This window comes from Larus michahellis, chromosome Z (assembly GCF_964199755.1).
Source record: "Larus michahellis chromosome Z, bLarMic1.1, whole genome shotgun sequence".
NCBI lineage: Eukaryota > Metazoa > Chordata > Aves > Charadriiformes > Laridae > Larus > Larus michahellis.
The window spans coordinates 22,958,197-22,983,089 of NC_133930.1; positions in this window are offsets into that span (position 1 = coordinate 22,958,197).

Here is a 24,893-nt window from a genome sequence, read left to right on the forward strand (position 1 = left end):
CTGTCAAGCTGCTCTATCTTGAATGCTGGTGGGATCGATCTGTCAGAGTCATGTTATCAGGTGTATAAGGATGGTGAAACAGTACGTTTACATAGAGCAGGCAAGCTAAAGTTCCACCATAAATCTCAGTTCTGTCATTTTTCAGCTTCTAAGCATTAGACTTTGCAATGCTGTGTTCTCTTTAACAGTGTTTTGTGTGTCATTTCCTGTTTCTTTTTTAAAAAGAAAACTGAAAAAAATGCTAGAAATTTCATGAAAATTTTATGATCATATTGAAGGCCATCTGTTGTCTGTAGATGCCTGCCAGCTGAGCTGCTACCATAACTGAAATCAGTGGTAGGTTATTCTCTGCCACTGAAGAAGCAAGCACTTTCCTTACAGATTTTACTGGAGGGAACTGGGACTCCTCAATGTCTGAGTTTGCTCATCCTGTTGTCATTTTATTCCTGCTCCAGCATGTTGTTCCACTTGTTTTGCTGAGCCTGCCCTCCTCCTCATATCCAATTTCTTCTAGAAAAAAGAAAAAAAAAATCACTCTGTAAAGTCAGACTCTTGCCTGGTTCTCTTTCTGTTTCTCCTACCACCACATTTGCCTACTTCTGTGCATTCTCTTCAATTCTGTCTCTGCCCGGTCTTATCCCTTCCCTGCTCTTGTCCTCAGCCTGTTTCTTTTTGCCTTACTCTGGTATTTCCAATGTCTTGTTCCTACTTGTATTGCTTACCTCATTTTGTCTTTTGCAGTCTCCAGCTACCCTTCCTGCCCGTGGGGACAGCCCTGGAGCAAGCCACCCTGTTTCTCCTAGCTTGGTGTTTAGGGACATGGTTTAGTGGTGGACTTCGCAGTGTTACATTTACGCTTGGACTCCATGCTCTGGTTTTGGTTGTTGTTTGTTTTCCCCAGTATATATACAGTTTAAAAAAGTCTTATAACGAGGTATCTTGGGCAGGCTTACTAAGGAAAGGTGGCACCTGGAGGACCTATATTGTGAGTTATCTGGACACTTTGTGTTCCTCCAGTGGTACTGAGCAACTACAAAGCTGTATTTGTGTAAGTGAGGTAACGATAATGGACCTATGAGTAAGTTCACCATGTTCTGATTGGTTACGGATACTTTACTAAGAGCAGTGGCTTTTCCATAGTCTTGTGTGCAGCTTCGATAATGGAACAGAAAGGAAACCATGGCAAAAGAACATCTTCATGAAAAGTTTCAAGCCACCAGACTTTACTGGGCGTGACATGACATGACATGACATGACGTGACGTGACGTGACATGACATGACATAATGTAACATAAGCTGCCAGACTTTACTGAACAAATTTTACTGGAGATAACAAAACTGTACTGCGTATCTCAGGCAAATGAGTATATCTCAATGGCTGGACCATATAAAGTTTGGTGCTGTAATTAAGACCTGGTCTCAATGGGGCTGCTCCTGTAGGCTTAAAAGAGAAGCTAAATGTACTCTTTACTGCCAGGATTCTTTGTTTAGTGCCATTTCTAAAACAGGCCGTAGTGGGGATAGCAGGAAACACAGCTGACACTCAAGATTGAGTGGTGGCTTCCCTCAGAAGTCTTTGGAAAAAATAATAGTGACTGTGTAACTGTGTGTGTTTGTATATTTGACTATTAGATAAATTTTAAACTATGTAAACACCTAAAAGTCCTTGTACTTACCAGAAGTATGAATCATTAGAGCACATATACTAAAGGTATTTTCTATAGTACTTTTAATCGCTAATTAACATAAAAGCATTCAGAATCAAATAAAAAAGCATTAAATTCATCATCATAACTCCACTGATGTATTTAGGTCCTAAACTGAATTTTGTCTTTTTTTTTTCCGCCCCCCCTAAATTTCTAGTCTCTCTTCCTATGCAATAGCTGCACGTACCAACTCACAATAATAGCAGCCCTGATGCTGATGGGACAAAATTACAAGTTGAATAACTAAAACAAATGACACTTTTGCATAAAGCAGGGCAGTCATTATTGTAATTATCAGGTCATTTCTTTACTGCCTGATGAAAAGAGAGTGATTACTAGGCATCTTTGTACATGCTTGCTGATCATTAATGTTTTGTCTGCTAGCTGCCACCATTACTCTTTTCATCATTCACTTAAAAATAATGAGTTCACATAACTCAGCTCGTCAACCACAAAGTGCAAATAATAAAAGGGTCATATTTTTTCAAACAATACAAGTGCTGAGTATTTCAGCTCAATAATTAAGCAAATACCTACAAATAATGCATCTTTGACTCTGTGTATGTACATATATACATGTACGTATATACATATTTGTGTGGGTTTCTATACAGGACTTTTCTCATTTTGAAAAAAATTTGGTCAGGTCCATATTCCCCTTTGGAGAAAGTATTTTGTTCAGAAAAAGCCTTGGGGAATCAAGTATCTGTCTCAAGTAAATTGTAGATATTCTAACCTAAAAATAAGTTTATCCTGACTGTTGCTTTAGCTTTTAGCACACAAATAGAAGGATTATATATCCTATTCATTATACAAATAGTAAAGTACTGAAATACTAAATATCTCTTCGGTCCTTGCATTTAATTCATCGACATTCTGGTGGAGGGATGTGGAAGGGATGTCACCATTCTGTGTTGCCGTCCCCTGGAGACAAGTACAGGCCGATGTCTGTAGTGGGGTGGGAGCTGCCCTCAGGTGCTATAGCTCTGAGCTGCCCCAGGACCTGGCAGCTAAACCCACAGCAGGGAGAATCCCCTTAAACTCTGGCCAAGGTACATGGAAGCTGGGACATTTTTGGGGATGAAATAATCAGATGTTGCTAGGCTTTGAACTCCAGTTTGTATTAATGGGAAAACATTCATTTAAATGTCCCACCAAAGCTTGGAAACAGAGGTACCTTTAACATAGGTGTTAGCAAGCCAATAACCAAATATTTTCTTACACCATGTTGAGCTATTTTGATTTTTTTTCAATATTTGAAGCTATGAGAAATTTACACAGCCAGCAAGTAGATTTCTCTCTGCTGACTTCCATGGACTTTATATCAGGGGCTGTTCAGTTAATTTAAGGGGTCACATTCTTTTCTTTTCGTTTTAGATGGTGATGCTACTTTCACTTCCTTCTATGGGGCAACAAACGGGTAGGAAATTCATATTTGTGAAAGTTCAAATATTGCCCATTCAGCACATTGAGGTGCACCGAAGTGGCAGATAGCAAACAGGCAACTTGAACTTTAGCTGATTTTGCTTCCTTCTGTACCCCACTCCTTGCCCTCTGTGCTGCCTACATTTCCACACTTCCCAGCTGTGCTTCACTGCTCTGCTTGTGCTGACCCAGAAGTGAGCAGCTCAGATTTATGAATACTCCTGTCTATTGCAAGTGGCATTGACACCTTCCTGTGGCCTGGGTAGTAGAGAAGACACACGGCCAGTTTTGCAAATAGCAGGTACAGTGAAAGGCAGAGCTAATAAAGCCTGCTTGTCTGCTGGATTAGAATCTTTTCTTATTATGAGTTCCTCCTTCTTCTGCCATTCCAGAACTTCCTCCACATCTCCCAGAAGTGTATCTTCTTTATCAGCTACAGAAAAGTGATGTTGCAGTTGAGTGGAAAAAAATCCTACTAATCAGAGTAATTTCTAATACTTCAATTTAGTAAAAAAAATTTAAAACCTCATTTGGTGATGTTTGAGCAACCTATTATTAAATTCTGCTTAGTAAAAGCAGCATAAGTAGTTACAATGACCTTTAGGCCTGAGAGTTTATTTCAGATGCACTGTGAGGCAACTTGACAGCAAGATGCACTGCTTTAAAGCTTATTAGATTTAGAGCAGAGTTAAATAACTTTTCTAACACTGAAAGTCAGGATCAAACACTGAATTGTTTTTGTACATATATAACTCTACTTGCACAAAACTGGATGTTGAAGCATCTTTGAAATTTTGATTTTATGCTTGTTTTCAGATATTTTAACTGCTATTGTGGGACCATCCTCTAGGGCTAAACCACAGAAAAGAAATAATACTTAATACACGTAATACATGGGAGTAAACGCTAATTCAATTCATGCTCTGGAGCCATGAATTTGCTATTGAAGTTCCTTAAATAAAACTCAATTATATTTCAGACTGGTGACTTCACCCTTCCAATTTCAATCCTCCTCATCTCCTTCCAATTGCTATCTGCCCTATTTCCCTGACCTACAGCACAATAACATTTTTTTTTAATTAGAATGTCTCTTAAGCAGTCAGATGGTAGAAAATCTCAGCTGTCCAGAGAAAAAATGCAACCTTTCAAAGTTCAGAGTTTTTACCTGGTTTCAGTACATAATTTCCTCCTGTTTCAACACTGTCCATGGGCTCACTTCTTCCCTGCAGCCCCAGTGGAGCAGCTCATTTGTGCTCGTTCTGCTTGAGATGGTTCTCGTCAGGGATTTGCCTCCAGTCGCTCATCACAGCGGTCCACCTTTCATGTAGTCATGACCTTACAGCACCAGCCTTTTCATCTCAAAGAACTCAAACGGTTTTTAGGTAGAACTTTAACTCTTGTTCTACCATAATGAAGTCTACAGGAAAACCAAAGACAGACAAGTATGCTATTTTTAACTGATCCCAACAGCATCTCCTCACGTAGGTTTGTAAGTAATCTGGGTGTTTGAATGATCCATAATCCTATGTTAGTAATGTTTCAGTTTTCTAGAAAAGTTAGCAGGAAATTAATGAACTAAAACATCTGGTTAAGTTAAGGTAGAGTTAATTATCTGAGGGCTTCTTTGTGTTCTTGCAGAACATCAGGTTCAGCAGAACTCTAAGAATCATAAAACTTGAAGTTTTAGACTTCCCAACCCATCTCAGATGACAAGGTCAGTTCTGTGAAGCCAAACCCAGCACAGCAAAAAGAGACTAATTGCTTACAAATACAGGCATTCCTGCTTGCAATTTCCAGCTCTAGCAGGGCCAAGGTTAAGGGAACAGATATGTTCTTAACTCTTCATTTCCTGCTTTTCAAATCTTGAGTTATGCTAAAATCTGTTTTCTGGAAGGGAGATGTCATTGTCCAGCCTTACTTAATTAGTTAGATTTTTTTACCAGTAAGTTGTCAGCTTATAAAACTGCAGTTCACTGAAAAATAAAACTGGGGACAGAGAGAAATAAGTTGAATTAACAATGCGATAAACAGCAAGGAATGTTATACAAACTTGATTATTCATTTTGATATACAATGACATAAAAATATAAGTTCTTATTTTCAGAATTTCTCTCAGGATGCTGAAAAATTCCAGGATATTATTATAGTTTTTCTAGGCTATGGGGTTCGGTCTATTTGTTGTTAGGGAGGTACACTGTACTTGTCTTACTAATAAAAAATATTCAGTTGAAAAAATAATGTGTTTGGTTTGGATTTGACAGAAGAAATGGAAGTAATTCTGCACTATGCCTTGTGTTCCCCACTGTTTTCTGTAATATTGAGTGGCTTCTGTCTGGTTTTAATTTATTAATTACTACTTATTATTTTTGTACAAATTTATTAATAATGAGATATCTATTGATTCATCTAACACCAAGTTTTTTAATTCCGATGCACTGCAAGAGTGAGTAAATGGCCTTACTTCTGTAGGAACAATCATAGTTTCTCTCTCCTTTTAAGCCAGCTAAGGAGTATAGCTTTATCTAATTCAAACCCCAGGTTGGGACTCTGAAGCATAAATTCTCTTTTCACTTCAGAACTGCTTAACGTGTAATTCCATGCCTCAGTTATGATTTTATTTTTTTTCCTAAATAAATGTTTGGATACAGAACTTATTTGAAGCTGGTTCCCATCAAAACAACTGAGGGGGTACCATGGTTTTATCCCAGATGTCTTTTATTTTCATTTAAGAGAAGCTATCAAGTCTACTGACTGCTGCAGCTGGATAAATTTCATTGTCCTACTCTGGTCTGTGTCCCTGCATGTCCACTGTGACTCTGCATCAACTGTGCCCACCCTGGCAGAGCATCCCAATCAGGTTTACACAAAACTGAAGGACTACAAGCAGGGCTCAGGGGAACTCAATTGATGGAAAATTTTCATGCTGACTCCTTGCAAAGTGAGGCATGTCACCGTATTAGAACAGATGTCCGAGGTTAAAACAAATGTGTGCATTTTGAAACAGCTGAATTGGAAAGCATGCTCTTCTCTTTATCTGCCAGATTAGGAGCTCAGTAGTCAGCACCCCCTCTCATTGCTGATTCTGGCACAAGCTGTAACTTCTCTTACCTTTCTGCTCTCTAGAAGTACCCTGTTGCAATCCCCTGTTTCTCGGGTTGTCCATAACCACAATTCTCTGTCTATTCTTCTTTCTACACAGAAGCACTAAGTGAATTTGAGAGCCTGTTGTGAATTCATGCTTTCTCAGAGCTTTCCAAAAACCTATCCCAGAGATGCTACTTGGAATATCACCATGTGTGCATCCTGTGCACAGCCCTACAGGCATTCCACGAACACCTACTCTCAGCTGCCTTGGGGATACCAGTTTCCCATTACCCTGGGCTGCACACGTCAAGGTTTCTAAAGTGTTTCTGTTAGGTGTATCTCATCTGTGCCTTGCTTCCACTTGAGGCAGAGTCGTCGTGTGCCTGCACCTTCCAGGACCCATACTGCTCCCCCTCTGCCGTCGTGTTTAGACATCTGCCACTCTCAAGCCTGCAGAGAGCGAGGCAGGTGAGACAAGCAGGGGCTGTGAAAGCTGCTGTGACAAGTTATCAAGACCAACCCCCTAGCTCATTTCCTGGGCCTCAGACTGGTTACTAGCACCGGTCTCAAACCAGCAGCTCTCCAGCACACCCAGCAGTTTGATTTACAAGCTGGCAGTTGTTGCAGGCTTCCTTAGGCCACAATGCTGTGCTACAAAGCTTTCTCCAGCCTTCTGCTGGAAATCAGTGTGAGTTTTCTCCCCATAAGGGAGGAGGCTACCTTATGCCCCTGTCTTCTGCCTGTCTGCTTCCCTGAAGGGAAGCCAGGGTACCACCAGACCAAGCTGTTTTCAGACCCCATATAAGATCTAGCGGATGTGCATACGCTGAAAGTCCATTTACCTCCACTGCGCACAGACACAAGACATCTCTACTTGAGTCCCCAGATGGCTGGAAGTCCTGCAGACACAGTTGATGCAGTGCAGAGCTCAGGCTAATGGGCTTTACTTCTTGGAAGAGTTACATCAGTACCAAAAAAGCCGGAGCCCAACAGCTTTTCAGCAGCTTGGTGCATGTCCAGTAACTTTTCATTTGCCTACAAAGGGTTGTATGCATTTACTTTACATTGTCACTTGAGCAGTAGTAGTCCTTTTTTTTTTTTCCACTTTTAAATGTTTATTTGCTTGTCCATAGAAAATCCTGTTATGTACACCCACATGTCAATTTGAATAGCCTTTCTTACGAAATAAGATAAACAAACAAAAACAAATTTAAAAATCAGAAGAGAAAGGGGTTTTGTTGTAAAGATATCTTTGTGTGGAGGGTAAGAAAAGGTACAGATTTCATAAAAAATTGCTTTGAAGAAACTGCATCATCATTCTGAAGAATTTGGGACAGTTGCAGGAAGAAGCTCCACTGTTCTTAAAACTGAGAAACCTATTTCAGACATCAGCTCATCTGTGTTGATGGTGCGTTCTGCAAGCAATGCAGCCAACTGGCTTCTTACAAAGTAAAATCTCACAGCATGCTGGCACAAAAGCAATAAAATTTTCTGTGCAAATTTTAGCCTCCAGTACATAAATCAGATATTACAGATCAGCAGATTTATTTACTTGACAAATGTTTGGTGGACAAACTGAGAATAGAATCAGGCACAGAAACATTACATTCCTATTAGCTAATTTGAAATCAGGTATAAGCTTGGAAAAATCAATGATTATCCTGATAATCCTTTTACTTACACCAGTGTAACTCTATTAACTTTAGGGAACAGGATCCTGCTTTACAGCAGTCAGTCTCAGGGCTCTTTACAGTTTCAAGTGCAGCCCAAGCTGACTATGGACTTCAGCTAAAATAGCTGGTGTCAGTCCAGGGAGCAGTCCTAGACAGATTTATAGTAGGTCATAGCGCTGACATGGTTACATAGCAGTGGACTTCCCTTTATCAGAGCCGAGAGTGGAGGTTTTGCTCGTATGTATAGTGTACAGCCTCCCTGCTTCAGCTGCCACTAGAGTACGAACGTTTCATCTCTACAAGCACAAAGATTGTTTTCATACAAACTGTTATTCCACAAAGTTTACCTATAATGTGAAAAAGGATAAATTGCACAATATAGATCTTTGTGTATCTAGTAAAATATTATGTTTGCAAATTTAAACATGTGACTCTTCTCTTTGTGCAAAGAAAGTATGCAGCTGATGAAAGGGGAATTTTGATCAGCATGGAGTACCAGTATTTTAAGAGATGCTTTGCTGTTGTTTCTGCATGAGCTTTTTAAAAGCCCTCTGACGGTCTGTTTTCTAGCCCAGTGAAATCTGTGTACGTCTGAGTTCTAAAAATACCACTGTGTCCTAGAAGGCCTAGAAAGACTAAATGTAGTAATAAATCTTATCTACTTCAAAAAGTTTATATACTGTGGTGGAAAAACAAAGTGGGTTTTCATTTCCACTGACTTTTGCAGAAAGCTAGAAGTATCATTTCTAACCTACCAAAATGGGTTGGAGATGGTTTATTTGGGAAATTGCATTTCTTTATATGGTATCTTTCCATTTTGATGTTGAAAGATATTATCAAAGGGGTGATCTTTAAAAATCAAGAGGGACCTGACAGCAAGATATTCTCTTTGAGGAGATGTTGACTTTGCAACCTTGTCCAAAAGTTTGGAGTCCATCATTCCCTGCATGCTGCAGTCCCATCCACTCTTATGTGTTCTGTCTCATATAGAGAAACAATTGTGGGGTTTTCTTTAGCTCTATAGGATTTTGCATGTTGGATTTTAAATTTTGCCTGTTCTGTCAGACCATTACATAACAGGGAGAGATGGAAACCTGCTGATTGAAAGGATTTGCAACAGTTTTAGTAATTAGATTTGAATTAACATTAAGAGTGCCTAGGAATTCCAAAAAGTCATATTTATTGCATTTAACTTGAAAGAAAATGTATTCTAAGTAAGAAAATTGGCATGTAATGTGTGGAGGATTCTTGTTTCATAGCAGCAGATATATGATTTCTCAGCATTCATAACATGTGGGGTTTTTTTCTGTTGTTAAAACTTTAGAATTCACAGCAAGAGAGGAATTGAAGTGATTGAGTTTCTTAAGCTAACGGTAGAACATTTGCATTTTCATACATCTACCCAGGTGTTTTTCTCATCTTCTTCAGGGATCCCTGAAGCAATATTTGACTGAAGAAAGTCTGAACTACTGTGATTTTTGTGGAAAAAGTCTTGCCATTGACACACACATTGTCTTGATGAGGTAAAAAATAGATCTAGTGCACGGGGCGATAACAACAGTTGTACACGGGCAAGTTGATACACGGAACCTGTATGAAATGCAAAAAGAAAATTTTGCATCTGGAAAGGAGTAGTAGGAGCTATATTATTTGTAGGTTACTCTGGTTTCTCCTCTCTCTGTGGCTTACTGGTTTTACTTCTGTTCCTCTGTGGGTTGCTCCAGAGGCACTAAAGCTAAATGCCACCTCTAATTTGGACATGGAAATAAATGGACCACCTGTCACTTGTGGTTTTTCATCTGGCGCTCAAGTTTTTTAGTCTTGAAAGTTGACAGGAAAATACAAATGACAACCTTAGCTCTCAGGTAGCGCAATTTGAAAGCATGTATGTTCTCTCTGCCATTGAAAGCCATATTTTTTCCTATCAAACAAATCCAGTAAAATGCATAAATATATTTGAGAAAGAATATTTTGCTTTAATTTCAAAATTACAGAATATGGAAAGATTTCTTGAAAACTTAGAAGTCATCAGTATCAACCATGTATTATCATTACTCTACTGTGACATTTCACCTGTTACCTTTTACCTTAAAGTTTAGATTCAATTTTGTCAGTTGGCTCATTTTTTGCTGTTGTTTTCACAGTACTGTTGTTACACTGTTGATATATTACTCTGCTGCATGACACTTCTTTTTTTGTGTCATTGGACCCAGTTCTGTGCCTCTTAACATTTTGCCGTGAGGTATGATTTCATACCCCAGAATAATCGCATTTTGTTTGCTTAAGCAACCATAATTTTTTGAGTGTACAGGGCAGAAAACTCTGCTTCAGTTTATTATTTTTTTTTTCTATCTTCTGTGAGAGGATCGGGATTTTTCAAGAAAAATCTCTTTTCATGCTTTTCATCACACTTTTCCTCTCAGAGCTTCATACCAGAAATCATTAAGTCTGTGGACTGAGATTCTTTGTTTTTCTTTTGATGTCCTTTCCACCTCCTTGCTGCCCCCTCAGTTTAGCAAGTTCAGCTGCTTTCATTACTGAACCAGGCTGTGGAGATAGAGTAACCTGAAAATACCTTTTTTGGCTGTCTTTCTTTTACCAACGCCCCAACCTGGTTCTTCCTGTCGCTCAGCAAATGTTCACACAATCTGCCACCAAAACAAAAGTACTTTTAAGTACTTAGAAATTTTACTAATTCCCATGTGCTCCCTCCTCATATCAATCAGCACTCAAGCTGAAGATTCACTTCAACCCCGCTTTGCATCGTTGAAGCTCTCTTGGCTTTGGAGGTGTGCTATGGTGAAAAAGGATTAAAAGGCAAAGATAGGACTGGATGATCATTCTTGATAACGCAAAAAGACTCAGGAATAAATTTTCTAGGAACCAGTGGCAAGTCACTCAGGTTTTTATGTCCTGCTTGGCATTTGAGAATTGTGTGTTTCGTACCATAGTTCAATAAGCTGTCCACACACAGACAAAGGTGGACTTTTTCCATCCAGAAGTATTGGCCTTCAAACATTCCAATGAAGCCACCTAAAGTTCTTCAGCAATACCTGAAAAACAAGGTCCTCGTATTGCTCCATGACTTTTTTCAGTCTTTCTTTGAGACTGTAGTCTTATTCTCTCCTTTTCTTACTGTTATTTCATTCCTAGCAATTCCACTGTGCTGTGAAACTTATGCTTTAGTTCTCAGGTACCATTTCTATTCAAAGAGGAGATTTGTATATTGTGCAAAATAAATATTTGGAAAAGCCTAAAGGAAGTTCACTGCTGAAGAATACTCAAGTGGACAAGACAGCCAGCATGTTTTTGTCCCTTCATAGAAATATGGGTTTCTCTCAGTTGCTTTTGTTCTTTCCTTTGGAAATATTTCTCTGAGCATTTTTCATTGCTCATAAATCTCAAAGATGAATAAAATTGAAATTGCAAATCCTTAAGTTTTGCAAGATGATTCTGAGATTGAAGCTCCTGCAGGTCCTATATTTGATTTGATTATTCATGGCTTAATTCAGCAATTTAGTAGCCTGTTAGACACAGAGCATGCACTTCTAACTGTTCAGTCTGAAAATCAAAAAGCATTTCACAGCTTGCTTTAGTCTTGGTCTCAGAGCAAGATTAATGTTGTTTTGATTAAAGCATATTTAGGTTTCTCCTCTTGGGCTGATTGACTTTGCTTGCAGTTCCAAAAGAAACATTTCAGGTCAATCAAAAAATTTCAGTAGAATAAAATTGAAAATTATTTGAAATAGAAAGAAATAGTTCATTTGACATAAGATGGTTCACAGGGATTTTGAATAACCTGTTAAAGCACATTTGGAGATGTAAAAATATTTCCTGAAATTAGAAAAATTAACTGCTTCATTTGGAAAATGTGAATACTTTGCAGACTTCAGAATTTTTATTCCTTGCAGTGCTACATTTTTCCACCAAAAAAATCACAGAAACATCATGAATTTTCAAAGGATTCTTCTGCTGCCAAGCTCTCATTTTTAATGAAAAAGTTTTATGAATATCTTTGCTATGCATTTGTCTAATGAACACATTTTCATATATATGAGGTGTATAATGTTATATAACAATCTACAGGATGAATAATTTTTGTAACTTATTTTACATGTGTTACAGAGTTAAAAAATAAAATCTTAATGCATTATCATCAGCTTTTAGAAACTGGCTTGTATTATAATTTTAATCTGAAATGATTTATCCAAGCCTCTCTTTAAATTACTTAACTGCCTACATTTTTTTTCTGTTCCAACTACCTGCTCAGAGCAAGACCAGTTAGATTAGGTTGCTCAAGGTTTGAGATCTGATTATCTCTAAGTAGAATCCACAGCACCCTCGGGCAACCTCAAGTCTGACACGAGTTCATCTCCTCCAGCTACACATCCTGTTGACCCAAACCTGGCTAGCATGAGCTTCTGGGTTCAGTGGAGGAAGGAGCCCTCTAACATATCTACTCCTTGTTTGTTGAAAATGTTCTGCACCAAGGCCCTCCAATAAGGAAACAAGGAAAGGCTTAGCATCAAAGCACTGTGCCTGGACATCAACAAAAATTATGAAATATTTCTCAGTATTGGGTGTTTTTCCAACTCCCTTGTAAAGCTCAGATGCTCACCTGCTATGATCTCTTTCTTGTCCTTATTCGTGTTGATTTGTCCCTGCAAAGGAGGGATGATTCTTGGTTCACAAGACATATTCAGTGTAATGACTTCCTATGATTACTTACCTTTTCGTGATCGTCACATAATCTCTAGATAATAGTTTCTTTTCATACCCTAGAGGATGTTACATAAGAGAGGATGTTGCATGCATTTGCTTCAGAGACTACAAAAGCAGATAGTGTTTCCCACTGCTAGTGTTTGAAAAATATGTGAATCTTTCAGGGCCACCAGAAAATAAAAACATCTGGAACCATTTAGTTTTCTTTACAGAATGTCCATGCCCCAGAGAATGGATAAAGCAGGCTTCCTCTCTTCCTGCCTTTGACATTGGAGGGATAGGACTTTCCTGTTCTCAAAAACATCATTTTTCTGAGTGTGCAGCAAAGCTGATATGCCTGTTAGCAGGTAACATGAGAAGCTTAAATGGTAGGCACAATGGTAATCAAAACTTGTATGTTCTGATTTACTTAGCTCCTGTCCTGGGATTAACCATCCTTCATGGGTAGCTCTTTCACAAGAATATTTTCAAGCATAGAGTGTATAATCTATGTTATTGGGATCTGTGGCACTACACAGCCCAGAGGTAGAGAGGGGTTTTAGTGCTGAAAAGGAAAGAAAATGAGATCATTCTGGCCTCTGCAAGTTGGAGCTGAATAAACACAGTCTTTCCAGTTCAGTCTGGATCAGTACCATTAATGAAGCAGTATCTTTTCTTTCAGATTTTTCTCTACACCACATGGCTTCAGCAGAGAACTAAGTATACTGGCTGATCGTCACAGGTAAAATGGGAATTTTTTTCATATTTGGACAACTGCTTGTTGAGAACTTTCAAAGGAACTGGTACTGCTGCTCCTGTGAACAAAAATCTGGGATTCAAGATCAAGTTCCATGTGTGTCATTCATTCCCATCTCATCTCCTGAGCCCTGATAAGTAACTGTTGGCTTCATGTCAGTGAAGTCCTTCCTGCCTCTAGACAGTCTTGAGCCCAAGTCAGATCTGCTTCTCTATCCAGACACTTACCCAATGCCTGTGGTAAAATTCTACCTATCCTTGCTACGCTGTTTGGCCTCATGCACTAGGGGTATATCTCACTTGCCATCCTGGATTAATTCAGAATGTTCTTCATAGTGAAGAAATAATCTAGCATGGGATTTTCCTTTATTTGAAGGATACTGAGGGGGAAGTAAATGATGGAAATGGCATGCGATAAAGAGAGAGGGACTGAGAGAAGGGGCTTGGAAAGTTGTAGGTGATTTTAAAAGGCAGCATCCCACATTCTTCCCCAAGCAGCTTTCGGGCATCTGCCTGTGCTATCAGACAACGTAGTTCCAGGACTACAGACCCTCTGGCTTTCCTGCGATTACCTTCCTCTAGCCTTATCCCATGAAGAAATGGTCTTGTCCTCCATTTTTCACAGAAGTACCTATGATAGGAAGAATATAAACAGCGTTTATATCTCATAGGACTCAAGCTACTGATAAAACGCCTTTATTTCTTCTGGCACATTTCAGACCACTGGGAATATATGGCATTACTGTAGTCAGTGCTTATAGGAATGTTAAATTTTCAGGTAAAAATGCTGATAGTATACATTTTAACTCAAAATCAATTCACTGTTTTGGAATACTGCTTTCAAAAATCACACTAATTGCTCAAAATGAAATATGATTTTCCCTTTAACTGTGATTCAGATACACAAGATTCACTGAAAACAATATATTCCTTAATGAGAAATTGAAAGAGTTGGAAGTTTTTCAATAATGTTTTTTTTCCATGGGAAAATTTCAGCTTGCTCAGCATGGATCCTTTACAGAACTATATCTGCTTCAAAAAAACTCAGCTCCAGAGACATGTTTCATCTAATTTTAAATTTTTTTTTGTCTGTGGACCCTTTTGCCAGTTTTTGGTCTTTGCATTTTGATTTAGAAGAACATGTTAAATGCTGAAGCCGTGATATTTTTTACGAGATTAAAAACTTGCTATCTAGCTGGTTTTGATCAAACCTATACCTTAAGGCAGTCTTTGAAATTTAATAAATTCAATTTCACTGTGAGAAAGGGAGCAGAAACATAAGAAGTGCTGCAAGATAGATGTGCTTCTTTTAACTACAGAGTCTTACTTTCTTTTTATTATGCTGATTTTGTATATTTTGGTAGGTACAAAGAATATTAAATAACATGCAGCGTCTGATTAGTGATCATTATCTGAACATAGCTTTAAAATACACTGCTTACTGCAGATTTTACCTTTTTTTCTTGCTACTTTGTTTTTCCATTTCAAAGGCCACTTCCATTTAAATCATATTAACACATGGTAATATCTTTTCTTTTTACTGATTCAGGTCTTGTTCTGAGTGTTCAGCATAAGCAGCCCAACTCTATCTTATCCTATTCTACTTCAATGACTTTGTAAGTCTTCTGTCACAGACCGTTTATGTTTTTTTTGGTGCTCCTCTCATCAGGATTTATTTTCATACACAATTAATTAGAAAAGAAAATTGCATGCTCCTGCATCATTAGGAATATTATTAATTTTTTTAATGATAATTCAAAGCACTAGTGGAGAAATTCATCCTGATTTAAATAAAGTGATCAAGAACGCGATTACTGTCACATAGATTGAATGTATGTTCATTCACTTGTATCACCAGATTGTATCCTCTCCAATACCTTTTAATAATTCAGCACCTCTGTTACAGCTAAATATCTGAGATAAACCACAGGACAGCCATAATCACCAGAATTAACAAAAATAATGGGAAAGATGAGTCTAGTCTTTAAACTAAGGTGCATGAAGTTTGAACCATAGGAATTACGTGGTAAATTCAAAATAGAAAGCATGAAAAATTAAAATACAGATTTTTTTTTACTAACAGAAATACATACTAGTGGTATTTCAAATTTTTATTTATTTGTAGTCTTTACTCTGTGAACACACAACCTCTTTTGATGACTCGCACTTTTCTTTTAATTATGTCTTGCCATTGATTTGTGTAACCTATTAATATGTCACATGTACTGCCTACAGGGAGTCATTCACATGTCATGAACTATGAGTATATTTCCTTGATTCATAAAGGGATGCAATAAGCTGGAATTCCATATGTCTGCAAAAAGAGAAATTGGAGGAAATTTTAGTTCAGTTGGTTTCTTAAGCCACCAGGCAAATCTGGAACGGAACGTTAGCATAGTAAGGAAATTTTGCACATCAAAAATTACACAGCTTCAGTCAAACTTAAAAAAAATTATTCATATGCTTTCTTACCCAAGCAAACCATGTCTGCAATATAATTACTTTTCCTTAATTATTTAATTTGTAAAGCAGAAGGAGAAAAGGAAAACTTCAAGAACTGTCTGGAAAATTCCTTTATCTTCTAGTGATCTTTTTTAGTCTAGTGGTAAAAGTGAGGCAAGATTTGCTGGTATCTTGTAAGTAAGATGTATCATCCAAAACTTTATTTAACTGGTACCCAACAGCACAAGGTAACCTCCTGTGTAACTTGTTTAGTGGAACCAGGACAGGGCTTCTCCCTGAAGTGCAGTATTTTGAAACTGAAAATTATTTCTTCTCTTCTTCGTTCACAAGGAGCCTTATACAATCTTTACATAGCAGTTAGTCCAACAGAGATCAATGTCAAGTGTACTTTAAATTTTAGCTTTCCTGTGACTAACTTCCCTTCTTCAATTGTTTTGAGCATTGAAATAATTAAACCTTTTGCTTTATTAGAATCAATCTTGTTCTCCTTTATCTTGCCTAGCAGGATTAATTAAAATAACTAATTTAGACACAGTGATGGCACAAACAACTGCATGACGTTGTTTGGTTTCCACAGGTATGCAAAACCTGGTTCATGACACGAGATACACCTACATTAGGAGGTGCCATGCACTGTAGGGGAAATTATTCCTGCTGCATTAAGCATTTTGCTCAAATGTGTATGAAAATTTTAAATCACAATTTAAGCTACAGCATAATGCTACTAATATGCTATCAAATATATCCTACACAGACATAGGACAGTGGGACTTTCCTAGCTTCTCATTAGCTTTATAAATGCTGTATTTTTCATGTACAGACATAATAACTGGTTTGCGTGAGACATCTTAGTGCACAGTCTTAATGCACTGCTGCAATTTATTTCCTTCTTACATGACATAGAAACTGCAAAAAGACATGGGACTTTCTTGATATGTGGGGGGCTATCATTACATTTCTTCACTAGAATGGAGGAGACCATGCATCACAATTAGTTTAAAAGCAAATATTGATCTCAGAAAAGTCTTTTCAGATTTCATCATAGAAAATGGTTGTTATTTAAAAATAGGAACGCCATGAGAGCTAGAACGTGATAACATAGGCAAGGGCCTCATTAACATCAAGGATACAGTAACTGAATACGTAATGTCTCAGGATCCACTTGTGTGGTGCATTTATGCCCAGCATGCCCTTAAGTCTCCTGTTTTTAGATAAGAATATCATGGTAAAATACATATCTTCCTCTAGTGCAAAAATATCAAATGTCATCCCACAGATGAAGGGAATAACCTGGTATTTGCTATTTAGCCTAATAGAAAAGCTACTGTCAAAGAAAATGAAGACTGCAAGGGTAGAAGACTGATTTCCTTTTTTTTAAAAGAAAGACTACACTAGAACAAAAATTAATATAATGTGGTTAATACACAGAAGCCATGGTTATGGTTTGTGCAGAAAGAAGGCAGTTAGCCCAGTTTTGACTTGTACAAAAGGATCGTGAAACCAATGAAAACAAAACAACTAAGGAATCATGTTATTCAGGCACTGGTAAAGTAAAAACTTGTCCATGTGTAGCCTGAAAAGCAGAAAGTCTGTTTTACAGTTCCAGACAATGAAAAACACAATTTAAATACAAAAAAAAGAAAAAAGGAAAGTATATGATATCTCAGAATCCTTTTTCTGTTCTAAAAATTGATTTGTTTAATTCCATAACATCATCTACCACCAGTGCAAAGCAGAAAATGAGTACAAGAGGTCAAGGCCTTATAGCTCATGAAGCTGATTAAAAGCTTTATTTTTTATCCTGATTGCACATAATTTATGTGGAATTTCTGGTTAAATTCCTTCAGAAATGGTCTTTAATGTTTAAATTTCTGCTACTTCAACATTGATTAAAGATACAGAAGAGATCCTCTGAAAGTATTAGGAGCAATTCACACAAGTGAAGAAGCAAATATTTATTATTCATCTCAGTAGCCTAGCACTTACCTAATCTATACCTCATGTTTCAAGAGGATTGTTAAGTCTGACCAAAATTCTGTAAGAATAAAACCTAAGGATTTGCAAGAGCTTTGCAGTAAAAATATACTTTCATTTCCATTCAGCTACTCTCTAACACATTGACTGAGTTTTGAGGGACAAATTTAAGAGGAAATGACCTGTATGGAGAATAAGGGATGAATGGAAAAGTTTTGGGTTTTTTTGCTAAACATTGCATTAATACATTTTTCCAGCTCCCAGACTCCTACTACTTATACATTTGAAATTTGCTCATTTTCCTGATGTTACAACTGCACTGTTACAACAGTGACAATTTCAAATGGACAACTGAAGATATTCTGATACAGTAAATATATCCTCTTATGATTTGTATTCTTAACTCAAACTGAGTCAAATGACATTTTGTTCAGTCATTTTTTATTACATAAAGTAATTACAGAGGGGTAATCTAGAAAATTAATTTGGTGTTTATGGTATTCTCTCCATCAGAAAGCTGAAACAGGAAATTATTTTGTCATAGATATAAAAAGCACAATTCAGTAAAAGATATAAAGTTTTTATAAGTTCATAGCTGGTCTTCTCCCAGGTGTCAAACCTGAACTTCAGTGTCTTTTTTTAAACTATATTAACATCTGCCTGGGTGTCTTTGGTCAGGGAGGAATCAGATAGTAGCCACATGTGGAATAAATACTAAATTGGCTAAAAAATACAAAAGTACAGCATTGTTCACACATTAAGGAAAAGTATAAAATCAAGAGGCTTCTGAGGTAGAAAATAGCCGCAGCTGGCATGAAGGACACAACATCTGTGGTTCCCTGATAAGCTACATGAGGTACGGGACGGGATGCAATTATTCCGTGGCTTTACCTTATGATGTATAGCGGATACAGGAATGGGATGATACCATGAAACAGATAAGCTGCCAATTAGCTGCCCGCTAGATGCTCAGAGCCAACATTTTGTCAAATTTTGATGAAATGCTGTCCTTTGTGCGAACTTTGCTCATTATAATGTCATTATAATACCAAAACACACCTCCCTCCCGAAGGCTACCCGCCTCCAAGGTGCGACCACTCCTTCTTGAGTCTGCGCCCTGAATTTCTCGTAAACTATACCTTTAATTGTGAAGCGAGAGAAATTTACACCAATCATGATAAAAGTATGTATGACTAAAGTCACTCAAACTCCACCTTGAAGATAACAAATAGTATAAAAATAGCCCAAGAGAGGGGGGATACCCAGGGAAGACACCATCACAAAGAATTACATCACTGACTTCTGGGATCAGTCGACGGGCTGAGCCTCTCTTCCCCCCCATAGGGACGCCTTTGGGTAAGACTTAGATTATACCGAGTGCTTCCTCGGGAAACTTAGAAATTTCTCTAGAGACTCTCTTTTTCTACATTTAAAGCCAGGCTGTATCGTTTATAACTTTGTCGCGCGTTTTGTATATGTAACAATACTTTCATTTGCACGTGCTTTGCAGACAGTGTATTTATCACCGGCAATCCTAAGAACCTATATATCTGTTGTTTAAATAAACTGCACTTTTTTAAGTAGCTAGCCATTTTGGTTTCTCACTGAACGCGACCAAAGACTCGAGAGTGGCCGTGCTAGTTCATGAGCACGACTAGACTGAAGGTGCAGTCCACTATTAGTGTATCCAAATCGTAATAGTTTAATACATATTAAACGCGATTGGACTGATAGTGCTGAATTGGGCATCACTCAGAATTTAAACCTAGCCGCACCTGGCCTCCCACCTTGGTGAGGAGTGTTAGAACGCAAGGGGGTTTATCTTCTGCTAAAACCGCTTTGCCCCTTTTCACGCAACACCACAGCAACTCTGAAAGTAAAGACTGTGTGGAGGCTGGCATTGAGTCACGGTCCATCCCTGCCACCCTTTCCTTGGACCAGCAGCACGACTGAGTCAGGGAAAGCAACTTTATTTGCTTGAGGGTTGACTTAAACACAGGAACCCTTGGAGGAATGGGATGAAAAATGAAGGTTTCAAAGCCTTCCATGCTACAGAAATCTTTGTGAAGGTCTTTCAACTCAAGCATAAACCATACTCTTTTCCATTCCCCATTCTTATCCAGGAGAGGCTGAACACCACCTAGTTTGAGTAAATAATGGTCTTTGGGGCAGAAAAAAAAGCTCAAAAATGTGAAAGCTCGTACTATCCCCATGGGTTTTAATTTGAGGGAGCAGATTCCATAGGAGAAGATAAATACGACTGTCCTGAATCAAATACCATCACAGCAGTATGGAATGGTTTTAAGACATAAGAAACCTTTTGTCAGAGAAAGGATTTGAACTACAATCATCCCATGCCAGGTGATCACTCCAAGCACAGACTACGGAGGGAGGTGGGACTGAAGGGAGGGAGATTAGTGTTTCCTCTATTTCATGTGAGGTCAGGAGCTCTGAGCAAGCCTGCTGAGCTGAATGCCCAGTAGTGTACATGCAGGGACATGCTTTGCTGGAATTAGTTGTGATAGGTGGATATTAGATGTGAGATACATATGAGTAAGTTAGGGCTATCAAACCTTAAGTCATTAGATAATTAAAAAGCTGAAGACATTTGGGCCCTTTTTGGGTGGGAAGCTGGGCTCGGGGGGGGAGGCCGGGGGGGAGGAAAAAAGTCCAAAATAGATGTGCCAAGGGGATTTACATATTTACAGGATTAGACAAAAGTTGTGAAGATCTAAATTTTACACAAGGGTAGCTGAATCCTTGTTCTTTGATTTTAGAGGACCAGCACATGAGAACAACAGTGGTATTTTCCCACTGAAATCAGTGGCTCATTGCAAGGCTTTAATCTGAAGCACTTGGTAACTGTTTTCAGGAAGAGGAGCAAAAAGTGGGACAGCAGAAATCCCTCACGTTCACAACTGATGTTTGAAGCCAATGGAATAGTCCACAGAATAGGAGGAAAACACTGGTGAGGGCTTTTGAAAATCCCTCCAGAGCCTTTCATGATAAGATGTAACAGATAGATAGAGTCCCATAAACTGCTATGTTTGGAGAATGTCAAATAGAGGCCATTTAGAACAGGAAAGAGGATAGGTGTTTTTATGAGGATTTAATTATTTTTTTTCCTTTACAGATAAAGTCAAACTTGCTACAGAAGTCCAGAAGAAAATAAGTCTATGCCATTCAGCAAATAATAAACATACAGTTGAAGATAACCTAGAGTCTGAAATGAGATTGATGGATCTTATAGCAGGTACAAAATCACTGCTGCTTTACTTTCTCAGGCATCTGAAAAGATCTTTTCAGTTTAGGTAAATTCACCTGCACTGTGAGTGACTGACTACATCAGTCATCTTCCCAATTAATATGAACAAGAAAGAGTGAACTCATTCTAGAAATGCTTCCCAAGCCATTCTCTTTCTTGTTCGCTCTCAACGTTAGAGTACTGTGAATAAAGCATTGACATTATCATTGATTTGCCATTGAAACATGTATTAGCTACTTCTAAGTGCTGACTGAAAAATTCACTTACATGAAATCTAGCTGCTATCAGAAACAGCTACAGAATGGAAAGGAATTTGGAAAAATATGTCTCAGGTGTTTTCAGTTTTAAGATAATGACTTTAAAATAGCTGTCTGCTTTACAGTAACAGTAAACAAGACTTGTGTGTCTAAATTCTTCCAAAAAATTGGATTTTCCAAACATGTATCAATATTTTTTTGTCTTGCAACAACAATAACAGAACTTAAAACAGAGTGCTACTTTCAGAGAGATGAATATAAGCTAAAGGTTTTGAGGGTGGGAAGAGTCAATCATGCGGTTTAATCCAGAATATAGGATGTCTCTAATTCCCCTTCCTACTTTGTGTCCAACAGTGATTGAAGGGGAACAAGGAAATACCTTGTCTTAATCGCAAAGATAGTCAAAGATAGAATATCCATCATAGCGTTGGTAGATTTTTAAATGGCACATTTTGTTAGTTAAAACCTTTTAGTCTTGTTATAGGTTTTTCTGACAACAACATCTATACTATAACATTTTGGGTCCTCAGGCTAAACAAATCAGCCCTTAACTTCCTACACAAAATGAGACAAAGTTCTCGGAATTCATCACCACTCTGATGCAACTGCCTGAAATCTCTCATACTGAAGGGAGGAACAAATTCTATGTATGGTTAACCTCTTTGATGCACAGCCAACACTGTAAATCTTGTGAAAGTAAATTATCAACAGCAATATTAGAAAGATCTCATCATTGATGTGCTTCAAAAGCTGGAACTCGATCGATTCAGAGTACTGTAATCTACTGGATTAGATACAAATCTGGAGCCAACAGAGGAGCTGAGACTTTCAGCATCGGCCCTAAAGGGAAACCCAGAAGACAGATGCTGCTATCTGAACCCTGCACTGTACACTGAGACACAAACATGGCTCAAAATTGTGGGGCAGGAGTGAAAACAGCAGGTCCAGCACACGAGCCTATTTGGACAAAGAGTCCCTTGATGCAAGCAGGTACCCCAAGTTTTGCCTGGACCCTACACACAAAGTAATAGTTACTCAGCAAAGTAAAATCAGGCTTCTAATCACAAGGTTGGAATCTACAAATTATTACTTTGTCACCTTGGTACTACCAGCCTCATTTAGGTCTAAAAGCTAGATTGAGACATGTCCCAGATATTACTTTGGAGATCTGACTTGTGCAGCAGCCTTTTGACTTCTCCAAGCTGCACCCAAAGTTGAACACCACCATCCCAGGGTGTAATTTCTGATTTTTTGCAACTTGTGGGTAGCATTCAATACACTAGCCCAGAACAAGGAGATTTAGGATTTAATCTCATGGGGTTTTGTGCTTCTGGGGAAAGAGGCAATCTCTTCCTCTTTGATAATGGAAATAAAGATTAAGCTAAAGCCTATAAGCAGGCTGAAGAAAAGTTACGCTACATTGTTGACTTATACAGTAGAAGCTCTGTAACATCAGCTCTGGATCCAATTGAAAAAAAAAAAAAACTGAAAAAAAACTCAAACCAAAAAATAAAGGTGTACTCCAGCATTCAAAACTTGTCCCAGTGTTGATGGTCAGCTACATGCCAACATCAAAGAACGTATATATTAAAAAACAATCACACAAGAGCTGGGTTTATATACTATATTCATCCACACAATCAAATATTCAGATCAATAAAGGAAACTCCCTGAAAGTTGGAACCATGCCAGAATTTATTATTTGTAAATTAATCCAGTTAACAATTTACACCATATAACTGTAAAGTAAATTGTTACAGACTATGGTCTACCATCCGTTCCAGCCTTAGAATTAGAACTGTGGATAATTTAAAAAACATTGAAAGAGATTAAAGCCCATCGATAACAGCAAATAAAGTTAATGCTTTACAAATCAGACTCCTGCTTCAAGCAGACCTCAAGAAACTAGATAAGAACTCTTCATTAATACTGTATGCATTTTCTAGGAGGGCTTTCTTTCTTTTCAGGAAATTTTGCTAAAATTCAGGGCTGGGGAAGGTGAGGGGGGAGGTGAGGGTAGGGGGAGCAGGGGAGCAGACAGGGGTGGAAATTGTTCTGGCCAACTCACAAAATGCATACTGTATGTTTCACCTAGACATTTCTGTGTTACAAAACATGCCGTTTGCAGATAAAAAGATCCTTTTCTCCTTCCAGGGAAAAATATGGAATGCTTAAATGTCCGTCCTGAGAAACTACAGGGAACACAGCTTAAATGGCACATAGAATCATAGAATGGTTTGGGTTGGAAGGGACCTTAAAGATCATCTAGTTCCAACCCCCTGCCATGGGCACGGACACCTCCCACTAGACCAGGCTGCTCAAAGCCCCATCCAGCCTGGCCTTAACACTTCCAGGGATGGGGCATCCACAGCTTCCCTGGGCAACCTGTTCCAGTGCCTCACCACCCTCACAGTAAAGAATTTCTTCCTGATATCCAATCTAAATCTACCCTCTTTCAGCTTGAAACTGTCACCCCGTGTCCTATCATTACACTCCCTGATAACGAGTCCCTCCCCATCCTTCCTGTAGGCCCCCTTTAGGTACTGGAAGGCTGCTGTAAGGCCTCCTCGGAGCACATGTTATCATCATCACAGGAGTCTCTGAGATGCCCTGAGAAGGTGCTTCCCCAGCTGTTTTCTGTCAATGCTGGTTTGGATCTTTCATTCCTTACCTGGATTTCTACTGCTACATAGTCTCTACTTCTGTCCTTAATACTTTCCTTCTGAGCAGCATTTTTTTTCCACTATAGAACAGAGAGTGACCACTCTCTATTCCCAGCATGCTTTCCAGTGATTGCAGTTGCCTTTTCTAGCCCAACGGGGACTCAACCCTCCTTAACCCATGGCCAAAACTGTCCTCTGTGTGTCCAGGTAACCCTTGTTTATCTAGCACACTGATGGAATCCTTGATTTTACGGATTGTCTCTAAAGTTTTAACAGATACAGGTTATCTCCCTAAATTTTTTATAAGGGAGGACAGTTTTCTTAGAATTGGGGTTATCCTCTTTCGATTTAATTTCTCAGTGCAAGAAGAAAAACTAAAATTTTACAAATTTACAAGAAAAATTAAACTCGTTGTGCATGGTATCATGAGTCATATATCTGATTTATTATTTGTGTTACAATATCTGAATCTGATTGAGTCTGTGTGTCAATCATGTTACTGCAAAGATTGAAGACTGTCTTCAATTCTCAGAAATACAAGCTCCTCTAAACTGATTTTAAATATTTGTGGTTACTTTCAGAAACATGCTGATCATCACTTCAAGCTTAGTCTGAAGGTGAGAAGGAAAATGGAAGCCATCATATACAAAGGTCTGAGTTTTTCATGTGGTTCCTTAGAAGTAATAGAAGCAATAAATTGAGAAATAGACTAAATACTAACTCAGAAGTAGAAAATAACCTCTCTAAGTTGCAACATAACTCTGGTGCAATGGAACTGTCTCCTACTAGAACCAGAACTTTTAGTCTTTGTGAGATCATTCCAACACAGTCAAGAATAGGCTTGATTGCAGCACCAGTGGCAATTGCCACTACAAAGACTAAATCTGCTTGTCAGAGCTACTTGGTCTGATTCAACTGAAGCAGT